The sequence below is a fragment of the Panthera pardus genome, unplaced genomic scaffold, assembly GCF_024362965.1.
Source record: "Panthera pardus isolate Hobbes unplaced genomic scaffold, ASM2436296v1 HiC_scaffold_27, whole genome shotgun sequence".
NCBI classification, from domain to species: domain Eukaryota; kingdom Metazoa; phylum Chordata; class Mammalia; order Carnivora; family Felidae; genus Panthera; species Panthera pardus.
Genome location: NW_026526843.1, coordinates 5,841,750 through 5,862,956, shown reverse-complemented (window position 1 = coordinate 5,862,956; position 21,207 = coordinate 5,841,750). Strand labels below are relative to the sequence as shown.

Sequence of the window (21,207 nt, the reverse complement as noted above, 5' to 3'; positions counted from 1 at the left end):
ATCCCTCCGCCTTGAGGGTAGAGATTGGGGCTGAGGTGGGAATGGGGGTCAAGGATGGAATGGGTGTCATGCATGGGGTGATGCTCAGCAAAGGGCTGAGGGATGGGCTGGGGGGATGGGCTGGGGGTCAGGCACCATCTGGCAGACAACGCCCACATCACCAGCAATCATGTGTTCTCCACACTTGCTCATCTTTGAAAGGCCATTAATCATTCTGGGCACACTATCTGCTCTTTCTCTGAGAATCTTTCATTTCTTGAATAGTGTATTGCTTAAAATCTCTGATTGCAAACTTTCAAGGGACAGGAATGGAGTAGGGAAGGATATTTGGATCGCAGTATGGTCCCAGCGTCCCAGATACAGGCTCCACTGGGAATCTTTGACTCAGTGACCATCCACTGTCTCGTTAATGTTCCATATAATGTACTATGGAAAAGTAATATGTTTCTGCTATTTTCAAAAGGGTGAAACGCCAGTATCACGTTTTGAGGGAATAGGACTGGTTGGCTCTTTCAGGGTTTATTCTCTTTCAGAATCTAACAAACTTAAAAATGCATCTGTTTTCTGTGATTATAAATGTATAGAATTTTCACGTTCTCAATGCAGTTTTTAATGTAGAATTATTTTTAAACATTTACTTCTGAAAGGTGAGGAATATAATGCAATAAAGGAACACATCTTCATATGTTCATAGTGAAGAAACTAGAAAGCAAAAGTCCCCTGTACTCTGGGTAAGGATTGAGGAAAGAGTGTCTGGGAGGTGAATGATAAACAGCCTCTGTTTCTGTCACGGCTGCATCAGAACAACTGTGCCAGAATGTCAAATATAAATACAGGATGTCTGGTTTTTAGCAAAACATTTGAGAGTCTTCTGTAATATCCTTGTGCATAAGATTGTGAAATTTGACTGCATAACTAGTAATTAGGCAAATTCACAGCTGCTTGAGCAACCGATTGAGTGTCAACCTGGAGGAAGATGTTTTTAGTTAAGGGCCACGGAACTGTCTTTGGCTCTGCCTGGGCATTCGTTCACTTAACAGCTACTGAGCATCTACTATGTAAAAGGCACTGTACTTAGCACTGTAAGGAAAACAAAGGTGTCCAGGTCCTGGCCCCTGACCTAAGGAGCAGAGTCTTGATCATAATTGATCACAAAGACAGGCTTTCCACTTTGCAGGTAATATAGAGCTGGGTGGCGTAGTTCAGTATATAGGATGACAGAATCCAGATTTAAAATGACCTCAACTTGTAGGAACTCTAGGTCAAGACCTACAAGATGAAATTTAACAGTGATAGATGTAAAGTCTTGAATTTAGGTTTAAAAATGGCATATGTACAGGATATGAGAGATGTGACTTGGCAGCAGTTTATGTAAAAAGTTCTTGGGGATTTAGTTGATCACAAGTTTAATATGAGCCAACAATGTGGTGCAGCTTATTTTTTTTTAAAAAGCAAAACAATTTTAGGCTGTATTAGAAGCATGTGTGCTGATCAGACCACATCTGGAGTATTATGTTCAAGCGTAGTCGCCACATTTTATGAACGTTGACAAAGTTGAGTGTATCCAGAAGATAGTGACCAGGATGGATGGGAAAATGATGTCACATGAGAAATGGTTGAAGGAAAGAACCGAGGAGATTAACTTTTGCTTTAGGCCTCAGGTTGTTTGATTTATTTATTTTTTCAGTAGGCTCCTTGCCCCATGTGGAGCTTGAACTCGTGACCCTGAGATTAAGAGTAGCATGCTCTAGGGGCGCCTGGGTGGCTCAGTCGAAGCATCCGACTTCGGCTCAGGTCATGATCTCGTGGTTTGTGAGTTCGAGCCCCGCGTTGGGCTCTGTGCTGACAGCTCGGAGCCTGGAACCTGCTTCGGATTCTGTGTCTCCTCCTCTCTCTGCCTCTCCCATGCTCATGCTCTGTCTCTCTCTCTCTCTCTGTCTCTCAATGATAAATAAACATTAAAAATTTTTTTTTTTTTTTAAAAAGAGTAGCATGCTCTACTGACTGAGCCAGCCAGGCACTCCTAGGCCTTGGTGTAGACCCTTCAAGTCTTTGCTAAGGTTCCCTTGTTATCTGTTCTCGTACTCTGTACAGCCCTTGTGTCTTCCTCCCTAGGCTCAGGCCTTGTTAGATCAGGCCAGGGGCTCTGTGTTCACAGTGACATCTGCGGGGCCTAGTACCGTGTGAGTGATACAGGTGGGTCCTTGGCAATGTTTAGACAACTAGTGAGTACAATTTCTACATGTGACGGCCTTGGGGAAAACTGATGAAAAGCTGTGGTGCCTGGCATCTATAGTCATGAAATAAAAGAACAGAAAAGGAACTTAAAAAGTTCCTAAAAGCTTCAGAATGGGTCTTTTTTCTCTTCTCATTTTCTTTTGGCCTCTGCTAGGACCCGATACTAGATGTACGTGTCTGCTTTAACAGGAATCTGAAAAAAGCATTCTCTCCAAGAGGAGCATTTAAAAAAATGGCTTAAAGTTCAGGCACCAGTATCTAATGAAAACGACGAGGTAACATTTTTTAACGTGCAGGTTGGGACAAGAGTACATGACAAAATGATACCCATCACCAGTGAGGATTTAGTCAAGTGGACACTCTCTCGTACATCTCTGGTACAACCTTTTGGAGCTGCATTTTGGCAATATGTGTTATCCAAGGCCTTAAAGTATTCATGGTTAGAGCCAATAATTCCACTTCTGGGACTTTCTTCTATGAAAGCCATCCCGAACACAGAAAGAGAAAGCCTTATGCACAGAGGTGTTTTCTGACAACAAAAAACTGGAAACAACAAAATATTTAATAATAGAGGAGTGAATGGTTACATAAACTGTGATATGTCCATTCAAGAGAATGTTACAAAGCCATTATAGTTTGTAGTTTCTACAGGATACACAGCTGTGTCTATATAGTATGCTGTAACTGAGCGAAAATAAATACATCTAAACCTGTATGTAAAAAAGTCCTGGAAAGTCTCATACCAAGACGTCAACATTGGCTATTTTTCAGTGCAAGAAGATCAGTTAGTTTTGCATCTGGTCTCCTTTTTTGCATTTTCTAAATTTTTCTTTACAACTCATTTTAACATTGAAGATAGTCTTCAGAGCCCCTGTGTATCGCCAGTTTTATCAAGGGCATTCTGAAATTGTGAGGAAAAAACAAACCCAAACATCTTGAGAGCAAAATTGATTTTCATTCTAAATTTAATTAAATTAATTTTAAGTCACATTAATTCAAAACACATAGATGTAACTGTACCACGCGAACAACTTTAGATCAAGGCTATGTTAATGAACTTCACAAATCAAAGGTGATGCAACTCTTCAAAAGACAAAAAAAAGGTCAGCATCCCGGATTCTGGAGCGCCAGGTACCTTTTGCAAAGGGAGATGAAAAAGTGCCTTGTAGGTAGCAGGCACTTAATAAAGTCTTGAATGGCTGGCTCCTGGAGGTGACGAGGGACAGATGAGAGATGGGTTGCTAATGGGTAAGATCGGGTGGCTTGATGGATACTGGAGGAACCTGGATATCAGGTATTATCTTGTTAAATCAAAATCTGTTCTAAGAGATATTTAGATATTGCTCAGATGTATGAAAGTTGAAGCTGTCAGACCTCTGTATATTGTAAAAATGCATCCATTACAAGTAATTTGCACTAACCCATGACTCTCTCTAGATATTCAATCTAGTTCAATTTTCTTCTTCTATCAAAATTACTAGTAGCTTTCCCAATATCCATTGTTTAATTTTACATGCCGTGTACCAGTTCACAAGGCACGTTGGATGCAAACTTCGTTCTTGGTCCTGGAGTCACTATTGTTTTCTTAATTCCACTTAATAAAAGGGCACTGCTGACCTCAGAAAACTAGATGGATCTGTTTTGTTTGTGATATTGAGGGAAATCAGCACTCTTCAGGGGTAAATAACATATCTGGTTTCACTGAGAATGTTCAGAATGTTTGAAGACAATCTCAGTTTGAAGAAAGTGGAATTGTTACATACGTTAACATACGATCTTGCTTTTTGCAACTTCAGTTCCGCTTAACATGTGTATCTGTTTCTGTGGAATTAACTTTCTCCTGTTTTCATGTATATTGCGTGTTAAGGATAATGGGGGACAATACAATCAAGAAGGTGAATTTGGGGCACCTGGGTGGCTCAGTGGGTTGAACGTCTGGCTCTTGATGTGGGCTCAGGCCATGATCACAGGGTCGTGGGATCAAGCCCCACGTCGGGTTCCACGCTGAGTGTAGAGCCTGCTTAAGATTCTCTCTCTACCTCTGCCCCACTCCCCTGCTTGTGTGCATGCAGTCTGTGTCTCTAAAATACATTTTTTAAAAGAAAGAAAAAAAAGGTGAGTTTAGTACCAGCAATTTCTGTTCTTTACTTATTTTTTGTCCTTTTTGTCTCCCCTCTCCCGTGTTTTCCTCCCTCTTATTTTAAATATTTTCCTTCATCTTTTCTTGTATCACCTTATTTCTATCTCGATGGGAAGCACACTGATCTTCAGAACTGGTCAAGTCCCTTTTTGTTGTTGTTGGTTTTTTTTTTTTTTTTACCCCAAATCTCCGCTAAATGAAAACATTCATACAGCATTGGATTGGCATTTCTACAAAGCCAAAGAGCAGAGAGTCTTCGAGAATGGGTTTGATATGCATTTTCTTTTAAGATGTCTTAGGCTGGTTGGTGCTGACAAGAGGTTTTTCGTCTGATAACCTGAAGAAGGTGTGATCTCCCTGGGATGAGTATTCTTACATGGGGATCTGAATAACTTGAAAGAAAACCGTGGACTTCAAAGCTCCGTTCACCTCATCCACAGTTAACTTTACAGTCTCACTGGTCTGGCAAGTGTTAATAGCTTGATCATTTGCCTGCAGATAACTCCATTGGAACCTGTAGGTTATTTCAATGGGAGATAGCCAGTGGGTCTCCGATCTCCATTTAGATAGAGATAGAATAATACAGAAAGAATTCTGTTGGAGTGATTTATGGAAGAGAACACACAATTCTTACGAATGTTTTCCCCCAGAATGTGCAAAACATGTTGGCAAATCTCAGTAGAAGATGTACTCTTTCCGGTTTTCCCAGTTTTCTATGAAATGAGGTTCTTGATTACATGATTTTTCGACCCATGTTTTTTTTTTAAAACAACACCAACAACACCAACAACAAAATGGTGTGAAGAGTAAGTGTCTGGTGATAAACATGTAAAATATTGGTGCTTGATGAGGACGGGGGGGGGGGGGGGGGGATGTCTTCTGAAAGGGGCAGATGGTACCCCATGGGGTGAAGATGGGGTGGTAAATTTACTTTCTTTACCGTGTGCATAAGGTCAGGTACAAATGGCCAGAAAGCAAATGAAAGGTAACCTTGAGGCCGTTTGCACTTAGATGTCAACTTTCTTTCAGGAAAGGCTATTTTTTTTTTATTTTTGTTCTTATACAAATCTGGGCCCTGGTGTTGTTTGTTTCTCTTTTTTATTGCTGCTTATTTAGTGCTGCTTCATCAAGGGCTTAGGTTTCTCTTTGAAGTATCCGAGTCTTACCTCTGTAATGCAGTCCTTAAAGCCTCTCGTGATTAGCTAGACTTGAGCCAGTGACCTAGCCAGCATATTTTGCCTTAACTGCCTCCTGCTTTCTCCCCAATATTTGAGTCTGTGGGGGTAGATATGCTAGAGTGATTATTGGTGCTGGCACATGTCCCCCTCAGTGACTTTCTTAGTCTTGGGAACGTCTTCCCTGTCTCTCTCTGGGGGGGGCCAAGGACTATGCATTTTCACAGCTAAGCCCTGCCTCGTCCTCTCCATCTCAAACTGGCCTCTTTGTCATTTCTGACCTCTCAGAGCACATACTGCCAGCCTGACAATGGTCTCGGCATTTAGTTTTATTATTCTCTAGCCTTTCAGGTATTTTCCTTTTTTATTTCCCAATTAGTTTGCAATGCTCTGGAAAGGAGACCACATTTTATTGAAAAACTCTTTTATTGACAAGATGCATGTGCTCCAGGGACACACTTTATTGTCACACAGTCTGTGACCAGAGGAAGAAATGATGTAAGAAACCTAGGGCTCTGGGATGTCAAAGAAAAAAGAAAACTTAGGAGTGAGCAAGGACCGGTACTAAGCTCTCATTAAATACCAATTAAAATCATGTCAGATATATCAGAAAACATAAGCTGGCTATAGATGAGGATGTTAGTGGTTATTTTAAGGTTATAGCACCGGATCAAAACACTTCAGCTGTACCTCAGTGTGGACACAGCTGCTGCTAACGTCCTCAGGGGCTATGTGGATGGAGATCCCGCGCTGTCTTTGCCATCCAAGCCGGGCTAGGGACGCCAGTCGCTGCTTGTCCGGTGCCCGGTGCCCACTCAGGTCTTCAGGCGGAGAGCAGGTAGCCCGAGGACCAGGTCCTTGGTGCCTTCCCTGCCCTTCCGGCCGTAGTCCTATGTGTGTCTGCCTCTCTCCTCGGTCACATGTGCTCAGTGTGTCAGGGTCAAGGCTAATCAGAATCCAGAGCCAGATTGAGGACCGTGAAGGGGAGGAGGACTGAGCGCTGGAAAGGCAAGTAAGGAGGGAAGGGGTGGGAATGATGAGAGTCAGCCCCCGGTTGGCTGCCCGCAGCGTTGCCCTTTCCTTCTCAGCCAGCGACTTGTCGCAAAACGATGTACACGAGAAGGAAGTTCGGTGCGACACTGTTGACAATAGTGAGCCGTTGGGAATGGTTGTATAGAGCACAGTATGATAAAACCATTAACAGTGGTGTTTTCAGGGGTACCTGGGTGGCTCAGTCGGTTAAGTGGCCGACTTGGTTTCAGCTCAGGTCATGATCTCACGGTTTGTTGAGTTTAAGCTGGGCGTGGGGCTCCGCTGACAGCGTGGGCCTATTTGGCATCCTCTCTCTCCCCTCTCTGTCCCTCCCCTGCTCTCCCTCTCTTTCAAAATGAATAAATAAACATTAAAAAAATCCTCTTAAAATGGTGTTTTCGAAGATTTTTAATGACCGTGAAAAATGCTCACAAAGTCATCCATATGTAAAATAGCAAAACACGAAGCAACCTATCTGACCCCAGTTGATGATCTATAATATACGTATAGAAAATACTATAAGGAAATTGCTAGAATATTAATGGAGATTATATTTGGGTGGTGGAATCATGGGTATTTTCTTTATATTGTATATTCTGAATTTTCTATACTGCAGATTGATAATCCTTTTTTTTAAAGTATAATCTCCATTTTATTATTTTTTTTCCCCCAGAGAACAGTTTTTCTTCGTTCCTTAAGGACTTAGCTCCTTACACGGGCTTTGGTGGAGGTCGTGGGGTGGCGCCCACGGGTCTAGATCGGGGTGGGGGTGTTCGGTCCTTTGGTGCCTCACGCGAGTGATCCTGGACTAGTTTGCCGTGAATGGCACGGCTCACGCAGTAATGTAGTTGAACATATAGCTTGGGAAGCACATAGGCCTCGAAGATACTTGCTTCAGAAATGTCCCTGTAGGCGGCAGCCTCTTCTGTGCTCCAGAAAGCGAACTTCCTAATGGCCTTGTCCTTGGGCACGCAGTGGGTACAGTAGGTACATAGGCTGCACGTGGCCGTGGCCCTTTGTGGCACGACTGTTACTCTTTCTTTTCTTGGTCATCTTGGAAGCGAGGACCCGAGAGCAGATTTATAATTCTTATGATGAAAAAAAAAAAAAAGGAAAGAAAATGCCCTTTAGTACCATCTTAAATCTCTAAACCCACATGCCAAGATGGAGACAATTATTTTTTCTGAGAACAAAAGTAATATATTCGCATTATGGAAAGTGTTGGAAAAATAGAAAAAGAAAGAAAGAAAAATAACAGCAATGGTGTATCTTAGAATGTCCTTTTTTTATTTGAAAGGGAGAGAGAGAGTGTGCATGTGAGCAGGGGAGAGGGACAGAGGGAGAGAGAGAGAGAGGGAGAGAGAATCGCAAGCAGGCCCCACGCCCAATGTGGAGCCAAACGTGGGGCTCGATCCCACGATCCTGGGACTGTGACCTGAGCTGAAATCAAGAGTCAGATGCTCAACTGACTGAGCCACCCAGGCATCCCTTAAAATGTCCTTGTAACTCTCTTCCTCGTCAGAAAGGCTTATTTGAAATATCACTGTAGTTTCTGTTACTTAACGAACTAGGTAGTGCTCCAATACTGGGTTAATGCAAGATATTTAAAAATAGGTTCTTACATTTAGATGGCATCTTCATACATGATTTGTAGAAATGGGAAGGACTTCATATATCTTCTGGCTCAACCCCAGGTAAAGTTCAATAGTATTCTTTGCTAGGCACAGTTCTAACACACCTGAGACTCACAGTCTATGTCACTTGCTCAGGTCACACAGCCTGGAAATTTGTAACTGAGTAGAACAAAGGACTTTCCTAGTTTCCAGTTATATTTCCAGTGAGGAAAGACATTTTTTACATTCTAGGGGTAGTGGCTTAAAAACATACTCCTCAAATTTGTTTTCTGGGAAAAAAAAACAATTACTTTTTGTTTTCCTTTTCAGATACATAACCTTCACTCAAACATATCTAGAGACAAATTAAAAATTGTGTGTGTGTGTGTGTGTGTGTGTGTGTGAAATGAGCAAATTATTTGGATTGTTTTGGTGAAATAAAAAAAAATTGGTGCTTGTGATTGAGAATATTTGCAAATTAAACACAAAACTCTTTAATATTAAATAAATAATTGGTGTAATAATTCACTTACGTTAATGCGTTCTGAGCATTTTTTATAACTTCTTTCAAAAACTTAGAATTATTTGACTTATAATTTCTGAATTAAAAGGTAGCATTTCAGCAGATGCCTTTAAATACGTCTATCATAGAAATGGTTTTTTTGGGGTGGATTTTTATAGTGGTATGTTATTGGATTAACTAGAAATATAGTCATTCCTTTGATTCAAGCCGAAACTCCTGGAAAACCTATATGATCCTCTTTATGAGCAATTTAACAACATAGTCTTCCAAAGAAAGAGATATGGAAAATACAAAACATAATCCTACTTTGTGAACAAGTTCCCAGATTCCCCCTGGGGTTTGCTTGCTGGCCCTTTTGGTATTAGTATTGGCGGTCACTCTGGCCATAGCTTGTTTGGAAGCCTGCTTTGCCCACTGGTGGTGACCCTGCCACCACCAAGTAGCCAAGAGAGTATGGAGTGGAGCTGAATGGTGGGATCTCCGTGACAGAAGGTTTCAGCAAGTGGTTTCCTTCGAGAACCTTTAAACCAGTCCTAGGTGAGATTTCATATCCTCACCTCAGTCCCTGCCCGCACCGTCCCCCCCCCCCCCCAACCCTTGTCATTTTGTTGGAGGAGCATTTGAGCAGGAAATTTATTTTCAGTTAACCAGGCAGATACAGGTTGGTAAAAAGGTTCGAAGAAGATGAAATCTTGTACCTTTCTTTTGCTGAACCCCCCAGATGTTGTGCAAGGAGTGAGGTATGTACATCTGTTTCCTCAGGCGCTGAAGCTAGTCTATCTGGATGGCCTCTGACTCTTTTTAAAAATTTTTAAAAAATATTTATTTATTTTTGAGAGAGACGGAGAGACAGAGCGTGAGTGGGGCAGGGGCAGAGAGAGAGGGAGACAGAATCCGAAGCAGGCTCCAGGCTCTGAGCTGTCAGCACAGAGCCCAACGTGGGGCTCGAACCCACGAACCACGAGATCGTGACCTGAGCCCAAATCGGACACTTCACCGACTGAGCCACCCAGGCGTCCCGGGATGGCCTCTGACTCTTAAGAAAAAGTGTGTAGAGTTGCTCCTTCTTGCTACCATCACTGGATTGTGTTTCTTTATTGAACACACATCCATTTTTTTCCTCACAGATCTTATGTACTGCGCCCTGTGCCAGGCAATCAATACATATTTGATTGATTGTTATCTTCTCAATGCAAATTCAACATTTAACGTTCAGATATTGAAGTTTCCCTGTGCCGAAGAACAAAGAAGTCTCTGCTAGGAGGATGCCTGCTCGGGTACTTGGAACCAGCTACCATAGGTCAATTGGCATGTGTGTGTCCTGCTTCCATGCTTTAGTTTAAGTGGAACTTCATAACCACTAGACCACTAGTCAAATCCCTTGTTTTAACAGTCACCTAGAAAATGGAATGTCCGATGGCCGGTGGGAAACCTGGAATCCTAGAATGCAGTCAAACTGTTGAACATTTCTTGAACTAGGCTTCTGGGTGGCAGAGAGTGGGAGGTAGTGTTCATGTAGGTAATGGTTCACGCTTAGTCCCTGTTCTCTGGGATCTTACCATCTAGTGGATTAGAAGTCACTGAAGTGGACTGATGACGAGCAGTTTGAAGAAGACACACCTTGACAACTGAAAGAGACTTGCTCTGGATTTGGTTGGTAGTGGCTGTTCATGCCAGGCTCCCAAGGTGCTGGAACAAGGAGGAGAAAGAGGAGATGTGTGAGTAGACAGATCAGCAAGAGACAGCGGAGGAAGGAAAAAGGGATGGCTGTAAAACGGTAGGTGTGGCCTCAGAGAAGTAGGGCTCCATTCAGTAATGTGCTGATGTTGGTTGGGGATATGGTGAGGTCAGCGCACACCCAGCCCTGTGTCCCACGCTGTATGAGACTGATGTTCATTATAATCACCAGAGCCGTTAAATGGTTTATGTTTCATACACAGAACTCCCATTTACAAACAAATGTTAAGAAATATCCGTACAGCAATGCGTAAGCATTTAAAACGTTACTTTTTATCTAGCAGACGTCAATCTGTAAATACTTAACAGGGTCAGACATCACAAAGGATATAAAAACCCTATGTGTGTGCCTTTGAGCAGTTTACTTGGCAGAGAAGACCAGACGTATACAAAGGAAAAGTTTACTCTTGTTAAAAGGCGGTGCATGCCAATTGCTTATAGATAGTAACCGCTAGTGGAGCCCGGGGGAACGGTCAGCTCCCCGGGGCTTTGGGCAGTCAGGAAGAGTTTCCAGGTTCTTGAGCTGGTCTCGGTGCTTGGGCAGGATTTAGGTTGGCCGGACATAATGCCAGATTTGCAGAAACGCTGTCTTTTGCCCTCTGAGAAGTTGCAGTGTCTGACCTGCTCTCGTAAACTCCTCCCCAAAACAGGCTTGTGCACTTAGCAGTAATAAATTGAACCATCAACTCCTTAAAGCACACCTGGTTGATAATTAGCTCAATCACATTGTGTTTCGGTCATTACCCTTGGATTTCCCAAGGATGAGCTTAATTCATCTCCCACATTAAAGTGAGTGCCTGCATGACCCAAACTCAACTGAATAGAATTTCCGTCTCTATTATGTCAATTTAATGCTGTGGTAGTTTTATTGCAAAATAGGTATTGGGTTACAATTTGCCACCCAGATATCTGCGCAGAAATTGTTAACGTATGCTGTAAAAAAGATCTCCAATGGCAGAAGACTCTCCTTTTTCTTACACAGTGCTTCATCTGAAGGCAGACAAAGAGGAAATGAACTGAAACTCTGATTCGGGGACTTGAGAGTTGATAAGATTAACTGTTGTTTATTCAGAGACTACTTATTCGGGTTTTATAGCTTATAAACGTATTGATGATGGATACAGCCCCTTGCTTCCAAGGTTTTACAGAGCTTATTTTGTGTTTTAACCACACTCCCTTCGCCTCTGACCTGCTGCTGAATGTGCAGGGAGAAACTGCTGGTGTATGTGCTGTATTACCCAAGGAGGAAGGGAAAGGGGCACCTTTATTATATCGGATTACTAGCCAGATGCCTGGAATGCTCAAATCTACTCACTGGTTGCTGTTTAAAAGGGGAAAATACAGATCTAACCACCTCTAGGAATGGTGCCAGGTGTCTGTAGTAAGGCAACCCAACTCCAGAAGGCTATAAAAATAGCCCCCAAGTAGTAGGTTCTGATTTCCCACTGAGCTGACCAATAAATCCAACATCCAGTTAATTAAAAATGCTGGGAGGGAATGTTCATCCTCCATTACCCACCTGTCCTTGTGAATACTCATTGGTTACAGGCGGGGGCTACAACTTAGCATGTCCGTGTCTGGATTAGGAAACTCTCTTGGTCCTTTGCACAACTATCCGGAGATATAAATGGCCAGTGTGGTTGCCTGATACTCCTCCTTGGTTGTCAAGGTTTATTTGAGGCTAAATTGATGTGAGGCTTCCAAAGACGAACCCAGTGATTTTACTTGCCTCAGGGCTTCCGGCACCATCCTGAAGAGCATATTTAGACAGACTACCTCATCCCTCCCTTGTTCAGGCTATGAGTTTTCTTCTAGTCTGCCAAAACCTGATGGAAAACCTTCCTGCCCTGATTGCTGCTAGGAGCAGGATACCACAATAGACTGATAGGCAGAGAGAGTGCTGGAAGTTGAATCTTCTAGAATTTTAACTTGATAACACTTAGGAAATCAGTTTGTAAAGCAAGCAAAAACTTGGACCGAGTAGACCACCAATATCATCCTAATCATTAAAGTCATTAAAAGGTGCACAAAGAAAGCAATCGGGAGTGAGACTCGAGTTAAAAGCTGGAAATAGGAGGGGCACCTGGGTGGCTCAGTCGGTTAAGTGTCCGACTCTTGACTTTGGCTCGGGTCATGATCTCGCGGTTTGTGGGTTTGAGCCTCACGTCGAGCTCTGCACTGACAGCATGGAGCCTGCTTAGGATTCTCTCTCTCTCTCTCTCTCTCTCTCTCTCTCTCTCTCTCTCTCTGCCCCTCCCTTGCTCACATTCTCCCTTTCTCTCTTTCAGAATAAATAAACATTAACGAAAAAACTTCTTAGAAAGCTGGAAATAGGAAAGCTGTGGGGGTGATGGTGGGTGGGGGAGGCACAAACTCACAGAATACAACTCTGGTCACCAGGGATCCTTTCTAAGGTACCGCTATTAGTGAATTATGTTTCTTGCAGACTTTAACATTTTAACTTAGAGGCATTTTGATGGAAAGAGAAAATAGTAATGAAACTTGACTTCTAGTCAGGGCTCTGTAACTTACCAATTTCCCTTTCTCGGGCTGTTTTCCTCCATCTACGAACATGTCGGACTAGAGAAGCACTATGATTCTTTGTACACACCCTAAATTCATGGGACAGTGGGTTTTGAGTCTTTATGCATTGGAACTAGAAGTCTTTATGTAGAGTGAAAAGTTTTGGGAGAGACTGCTGAATCCAAGGGTGCAGAAGCTTGGCAAGGACAGAAATTTCTCTTATAAGTGAGGAATTCTTTAGTAATCAGGAGGCCTGATTGATTGGGGGTGGGTATGTAGATTGCTTTTATTCATGCTTTCGAGCTGCATGTGTGCATGTGTTTGGAGGCTCTTATATGATTTGCTGTGCATTAGCAGGGTATGAATTATTAATTCTGCTTAGACTTGATCACAAAGACCGCAAACTGGGACCCTATTATCTGAGGGTCTAATGCATCCCCTTTTCTCCATCAAACTAGGTTTGTAAATTGTCATCAGGCCCTCTAAATAACACCTCTGTCTGCTGCTACCTGAGATTTCTTTAATAAGGAACATCAGGGCGACTTAGAATCACATCCTATGAGAAGAAGTTGAAAGAATGGAAACTTTGTAGCTTGGGAAATTAGAGTTTCAGAGGCTATGCTGCCTGTTATCAAAAACATGAAGGTTTCTGAGGTCAAAGTAGAATTAAACTAGTTGTGTGTGTGTGTGTGTGTGTATGTGTGTGGTGCTTTGGTGTGGGAGAAGGCAAACTGGGATTAATGGAGGAGAGCTATAGGCATAACTTTCTCAAGCTAGGCAAGAAGTTTCCAGCAGTCTAAGCTGTTCAAAGTAGGGAGAATGGGCTACCTCAAGGAGGTTGCAAAGTTCCCACTGCCAGTCCCCATCACAACCCTCGCTGCAGTAAAAAGTTAGTTTCTTTGAATGGAAGTTGGACTCTGTTTTCTGGAGTAGACCTACAGGGATCCAGTGGTCTGGGGATGCCTGCGCTACACTGTGAACACTTCCAGGGCCCATACCGTGTCTTACTTGTATCCTCAGCACCTAGCGTAGGGCCTGATCACAGAGCTCGGAAAATGCTTGTTGGTCAACTGATTGAATGAACTGTAAGCAACCAATAGATGCTTTTGGTCCCTAGATCAAGTATTAAATTGGTTCCTGGGTGTACAACGTCCCCTTTCTCTTCAGATATTTCTATGGCTTTCACACACAGCGACTCCCCTGCTAACAGCTTGTCATTGTCAGAGAACTAAAACAGTTTGGTCGACAAAAGGCCCTTCCATACCAAAATACAGAAGAGAGAAAACACATAAATTTAATATTAGGTATGCATTATCAGAGTTACATGCATGTAAGGCGGCATAAGCATGACTACAGAGTTTGGCAAGAATCTCATGCATTTTGATGGAGGAAAATGTTTATATGGAAAAGTAAAAGAGAGAACAGTTGAAAATGTCTATTTCCTTGGGAGACAAGAGGATGCACCTTGGAAAAGATGTCTCAGCTAATTCTAGAGGTAAATATTTGCAGTTCCAAGGGTTGGGGGGGGGGGTCCATGAATATGCATTGTGAAGATTTTTTTAAGTTTATTTTTGAGAGAGAGAGAGAGAGAGACAGAGAGAGAGAGAAAGACTGCAAATGGGGGAGGAGCAGAAAGAGAGGGAGACACAGAATCCGAAGCAGGCTCCAGGCTTCGAGCTGTCAGCGTAGAACCCAATGCAGGGCTCAAACTCGTGAACCGTGAGATCATGACCTGAGCCGAAGCCGGATGCTTAACTGACTGAGCCACCCATGTTCCCCCATGAACATGCAATGTAAAACTAAAAGGTCAAGACTTTTTATCAGACCTAGTGTGTTCTCAAGGAGATACCCCGAAGAAGGACAATGGGTACATAGGGACTTCGTCCACAACAAAAATTTGATCATCGCATCACCTGGCATGGTTAGATAGTGGGTGTTCTTCGTGGTTTCTCAAGATACCTGAAGGTGAACTCATCTGTGGGGTAACATATCTTCCCTCCAAGATGCCACTGCGTCCAGGAGCTGGAAACCTGCCTCTCCTCACTTTATTGGTTGATTATATAATGCTGGTTTGTTTTTTATTTTTAAATGAAGCACTTTGGATGAGGCCTTACAAACATAGAGCATAGGTGATATTGAAGGGCTAAACAGGTTAAACCTCATGGGAAAATGCAGTCTCTTTCCCCAGATACCTCACAGGTATCATAATGATTTTACAAACCATTGAGAAGTGGTAGACACTTGAAAACTATAATTTGATTGGAAGCTTAAGAAGATACGGCTCTCTGGGAGACTGGGCCCTGAGAAATATTTGAGCTAGCACCTAATAAAGTAATTAAAGGTGCATATAAATCTTTGGTTGCTTTTGGCTGGTGTCTCATGACTGTGGCTTGTGCTTAAACTAACCTAACCTGCTGGCAGAGGTTTCGCTGACTGAGCCACTTGTGTGGACACTGTCTGTTTACCTTCATTTATTCCTGTCTGAGGTTTGTAAAGTTCTCCCCAAGGATTCCTGTTGGCAGCTTTTGAAGGTAGTTTGCCAGACCAAGTATCTCCCTCTTTCCAGCCCGACCTTCTCTCTCCTTTGGTGTGGGGAGGCTTGAGGGTGTCGCCATACGGATACCTGCTTTGGAGCCACCCTGATCACCATTTAGTGAAAAAAAAAATTCAAGCATCCTGTTTGGACAGATTGTAAGCTGTGACATTAGACCTTCCTGGTATGCAGAATGGCTTTCATCACTCTCCCACCCCATTCAGCAAGGTTAAAGGTCTCAGGAAGGTATTTGACTTGTGGCTCAGACTTGCCCTCACTGCTGAGCAATGATGGGTCTTTTTGCTTGAACCACTTAAGAGGCGCCAATGGGAGCAGCCTACCAGAGAGGGGAAGTGAAGGAGCAGAAACGAGTTCATGACAGCATTTGAAATAAAGAGGGCGTCAAGAGGAAAGTAGGATATATGCTGAAGGCTTTGCTATAGTTTTTGTTGTTGTTGTTGTTGAGCTTTTGAATTTAAAAGATTTAAATTTTTAGTTTATTTTTATTTTTTTTGTTTTTCTTTTTTCATTGATATATGTTCTTCTTTAAAATTTTTTTAAAAAATTTTATTTAAATCCAAGTTAGTTAACATATGGTGTAATAATGGTTTCAGGAGTAGAATTTAGTGATTCATCACTTACATATAACCCCCAGTGCTCATCACAAGTGCCCCCTTTAATGCCCATCACCCATCTAGCCCATCCCTCCACCCAGTACCCCTCCAGCAACCCTCAGTTTGTTCTCTTTATTTAAGAGTCTCTTATGGTTTGCCTAGTTGTTTTTTCTTTTCTTTTCTTTTCTTTTCTTTTCTTTTCTTTTCTTTTCTTTTCTTTTCTTTTCTTTTTTCTTTTCAGTTCTGCTCAGGAAGTACAATGGCATTTTGTGGTGTTTAGTTCAGGGGCAGTAGAGGGAAACCAAAAAATAATATAATTTGTTTTAATTGAGAAGACCCTCAGAGGCAGGAACTGATGTCCCTTGGCCATTTCTATCATGACCCCAAATCTGGCATTTCAAACAATGACACAATAGTAACTTACTGACTATTGAAAGCTGTTGTATACTTCCATGTTAAAAAAGTGTGTGTGTGTGTGTGTGTGTGTTCTCCAAAAAGGCATTCTGTCCTTTCTGGATTTTGTAATATATTAATAATAAAGCCACAGGTGTTCATGATATTAACCTTTTTGTGCCAAGGTTAAGAAGTCTCATTCCAGGTGATTCCCAACTAAACTCTCTCGGTGATCTCTTTGGGTGTTGCATAACATTCAGAACATTCTCGAAACAAAATTATTTTTAGTTCATTTTAGGAAATAATTTTTACATCCAAAGCTTAAAAGTTTTGCATAACTTGTGGCCAAACAATAACATGCCTCAGATTTTTTTAACAGTAGCTTTATTGAGATATAATTCACGTACCATAAAAGTCAGACTTCTAAAGTGCACAATTCAGTGGTTTTTAGAATATTCACATAGTTGTGCAGTCATCACTATTGTCTGATTCTAGAATATTTTCATTGCCCTCAAGAGAAGCTCTATGCACATTAGCGGTCACACCCCATTCCCTGGCTCCCTCAGTCCCTGGCAGCCACTATTTTACTTTCTGTCTTTATGGATTTGCCTGTTCTGGAAATTTTGTGTACATGGAATCATACGGTATTTGTCCTTTTATGTCTGGCTGCTTTCACTTAGCGGCATGTTTCCAAGGTTCGTTTGTGTTGTAGCATGGATCAGCACTCCAATTCCTTTTTATGGCTGAATAGTATTCCGTCGTACGGCCAGACCACGTTGTGTTTATCGACTCGTCAGCTGATGCCCATTTGGGTTGTTTCCATTTTTTGCATGCCCAGGAGTGTATCCTGAGGAAATGACCAAATGGGTGCATAAAGAATTAGTATAAGGATATTTGTTGTGACATTATGAAAGTGAAAAACTGGAAATAACCGAGTGTGTAACATTAAAGGATTGATTCAGTGATGAGACATCTATATGATTGGAATACTGTCCAGCTCTTAAAATGGTGTTGTAAAAGAATTTATAATGACAGTGTAAAATGCTGACAACTTACTGTTAAGTGACAAAATAGTACAGAAAGTGTGGTCCCGTTTTTAGAAAAAGTGAATCTAAGATGCCTAGAAATAAGGCCGAAATCCTTACACAGAAAACCGTGGTTCTCTCTATATGGTGGGATTATGGGGGAAGTTATTTTTTTCATCCGTATTTTCTTATTTTTCTAGAATCATCCCATAATTATTTATTGAGTTCATAGTATGTGCTAGACATTGTGTAGTGTACGTGTATTTTGCAATGAGGAAATTAAAAACTAACGTTATTAGTCAAAACAGTCCAAAAGGGAGCGTGGGAGTTGTGTATTGTGTCCTCACGCATACGTATATGCCGGTTTTTGGAGATGTGGTAGGATCTCACAGACAGCACCAGGGCGTTACGTTTTAACTCCAAATAGATTTCCACGTACTGATAATGACACGTTTATCGGATAAGAAAAACATTGAGTCACCTTTTTGGAGTGGTCCCGTGCTTGTCTGCTTTCTCTTCTTTCCCTACAGGAAGGGATTGCGTGTGGGGATGTAGAGTTTATTTCCGCCTGCTTGGTCTGACATTTTGACATTTCCAGAACTGCAGGATGTTTGAGAGCAAGCAACTCGGCTTTTCCTGAAAAAATTAATTATACTGCCACTTTTACATCGTGATGGGCCTTTGTAAGAGGCCAGAGCTATTCAAGTAGGGAAACATGAGATGGTTAACAGGATGACAGTAACATAAAGGTCCTGAGTCTGGAGAAAAGAAGCTCATTAAGCATTGATTATCAGCATGGTGTAAACTCTTTCAGAAAGTGTTACTACACTCCGTGCCTTTGTTGCGTGGAGGAAATTTAAATCTGCGTTCCATTTACATCAGAAATGAGATTTGTGTTCAGTTGCTCTGCCTGGCTCGTCACCTGAAGCCGGTCACTAAAGTTCAGTCACAAAGCGTCACACTCATCTGTGTGTCGGCATACAACCATTCCGACCGCCTGTTTGGAGATGAAGTCCATTTGAAAGACGTGTAGTTTCTCCGGGACATACTTGAGTTGGTTTGAGGGCAGGATATCGTGTCTCGTGTAGGGTGGAGATTAAGGTTTCTTGAGTCTGCAGTCAGACCAACCTGAGTTCGAATCTCTGATGCGACTGAGGCTCTGTACAAGCCTCAGTTTTCTCATCCACAGAGTGGGGGTGATAATCTCTATCTCACAGGGTTGATACACAGGTTAAAATGAAGTAGTCTAGTCCTTGCAATGCACTCGCCATATTTACACTGTAAGAGCTCTGTAAACTTTTATAGTTTTAAGGAGTATGCAAAGGAATTTAAAGAGGAAAATGGAGACAATTCCTGTTATTTTATCTTTTTCACTCTGTTTCTTATTTATTTATTTATTTATTTGCCTAAAATGGATTGTTAAAATGGCCCAAACTTCAATTTTTAAATATAAGCTTTTTTTTTTTTTTTTTTTTTTTTTTTTTTACAGATTTTACTTTTAAGTAATCCCTACAACCAATGTGGGGGCTTGAACTCACAACCCCATGATGAAGAGTCCCATACTCCACTGACTAAGCCAGCCAAGCACCCCTGAATATAGGCTTTAAGGGTATTGTGTAGCAGAGTGATGAAACACTGATGTTGGCATGTAACGAAACAAAACATACAGAGACATACAGCACTCATACCCAACAAAGCCTGTGGTCAGCAATCATGAAATCAGATCTATGTGTAGTCTTCTACATTTTTACTTTGTTCTTCTCAGCCTTTGGTCTTTGTAATTTTTTTTAAGTTTATTCATTTTTGAGAAAGAGAGAGAAAGCGCAAGCAAGGATAGAAACAGGGGAGGGACAGAGAGAGAGAGAGAGAGAAAGAGAGGAAGGGAGGGAGGGAGGGAGAGAATCTTAAGCAGGCTCCATGCTGTCAGTGCAAGACCCGATGTGGGGCTTGAACCCACGAACTGTGAGATCATGACCTGAACCGTAATCAAGAGTCGGACGCTTAACCAACTGAGTCACACAGGTGCCCTACAGCCTTTGGCCTTTAATAACGATGAACACATATCTAGATCTTAATAGGTTTGGCTTCTTCAAATAAAGTGTTTGTGGGGTTTTCTAGAATTCTTGCCAGAATAACAGTCTATTAGTACACACCATCCTTCTCTAACTTGCTGCTTTTAATCCGCTGGGGGCTCAAAAACTAGGTGACCGAACTTGTCAGGACTCTGGGTAACGCACAGTATTCAGCTCTGAATAAGGCTTTGGGTTGTGCAGAGAGGAATCCACATTTTTGCTGTTGGAGATAACTTTTCTTTGATTATATTCTGATTGTTCTCTATCTTCTGGACACTTGATAGTCTATAAGGGAAATCCACATATTTCCCAGTAAAATTTGTGAGCTGTTGACATGAGAGAGGAATGTTCTTCTGCTCACAAAGAGGGACTGTTCAGGTAACAAATGTAATGACTCTATGACAAATAACCCGATGCTGCAGTGGATTGTTACATTGGTTTGGGCATTGCCAGAATCACCAGAAACTAGCTTTCCAAAGCGATAGGTGATGTGGAGTCAAATGTCTCGGGGAAGGGGAAGCTTTGAGATTAAGGCAAATGACATGTTTACAAGAGCAAACTATTTAGTGCTGTGATAATGTCATCTTGGTAGACAAATGGGAAATATTTCTGTCTAGAACGTCTGGTTCATATTTGACAATAGACGAATGTACAATAGAGAGGCAGGGGAATGTTTTGAGAGTAAACCAGAAATACCAGAAAGCACCCCATTTAGGCGTGAACAAAATTTTGACTTTGATATGTGCCTGTCCGAATTTGACATGATCAGTGGACAGTGCAACTCTGTTGTACTTTCAGGTGAATTTTCTTGGGTTGTAGTTTATGGCGCACGTGGGTTGGGCTTTTGAGGGAGTGGCAGATGCGAGCTTTGACGCTTACGTGTTTCCATACAAATGACTTATAATTTTCTTCCAGGAAGATTCCTGTCCATTAATGTGCCTGCGGTCTCTTCATCTCAGCGTTCCAGTTTCCTAACTCGTAAAATGGGATGAGTAACGACCATTTCAGAGGGTTGCTAGGAGGATGAAACAGGAGAATATGTGCACAGCACTGGTACAGGGCCTGTGCGTCATAGCAATCCTTATGTTAATATCACCACCCGAAGCTGGGCTTGGCTTTGATGATTGGCTAAGGAGACTTCCAACAAGTGAGCTAGCTGTGCCTTTTTCTTGCGATTTGTTTTCGTCTTTTGACAGCCCAGGGGCTTGTTGAGGTCTCGGGGTGAGGCTGGGAAGTGAAGACAACTTGGTCACAGAAAACTGGTGGGCAATCATAAGGGAGTATTCTTCACGCACCGAAATGAAAACTTCTTAAGGCCATCGGTCAATGCAGTTAGAGGCTGTGTATTTCTTTTACTAATGAAACTTTGATACTTGTGTTTCCTCATCTCTCTGTCTGTCTGTCTGTCTCAGGATGTAGTCCCGTAGATGAGCACCGTGGAAACTTTTCTTGACTGGGATCTCGGTGAGCTCTGGACCAGAGGCCTAACAAACTTCCTCTATGAGTGAGCCATCATTACCATAATAAAGGCTCACCAATCACTGTTGAAAGCCATAGGTCAATTATTACATAATTCAATTACTGAATAC

The 21,207-nt window shown here is 42.1% G+C and overlaps 1 protein-coding gene and 1 pseudogene across 1 annotated transcript in view; one reads left to right on the top strand and one right to left on the bottom strand.

Moving 5' to 3' along the window:
- Window positions 1-21,207, top strand: part of GPC3 (glypican 3) — a 420,774-nt gene that overhangs the window by 73,554 nt on the left and 326,013 nt on the right. The gene's annotated exons all lie outside the window — the stretch shown is intronic.
- On the bottom strand, window positions 7,296-7,638 carry LOC109253732 (40S ribosomal protein S26-like; annotated as a pseudogene).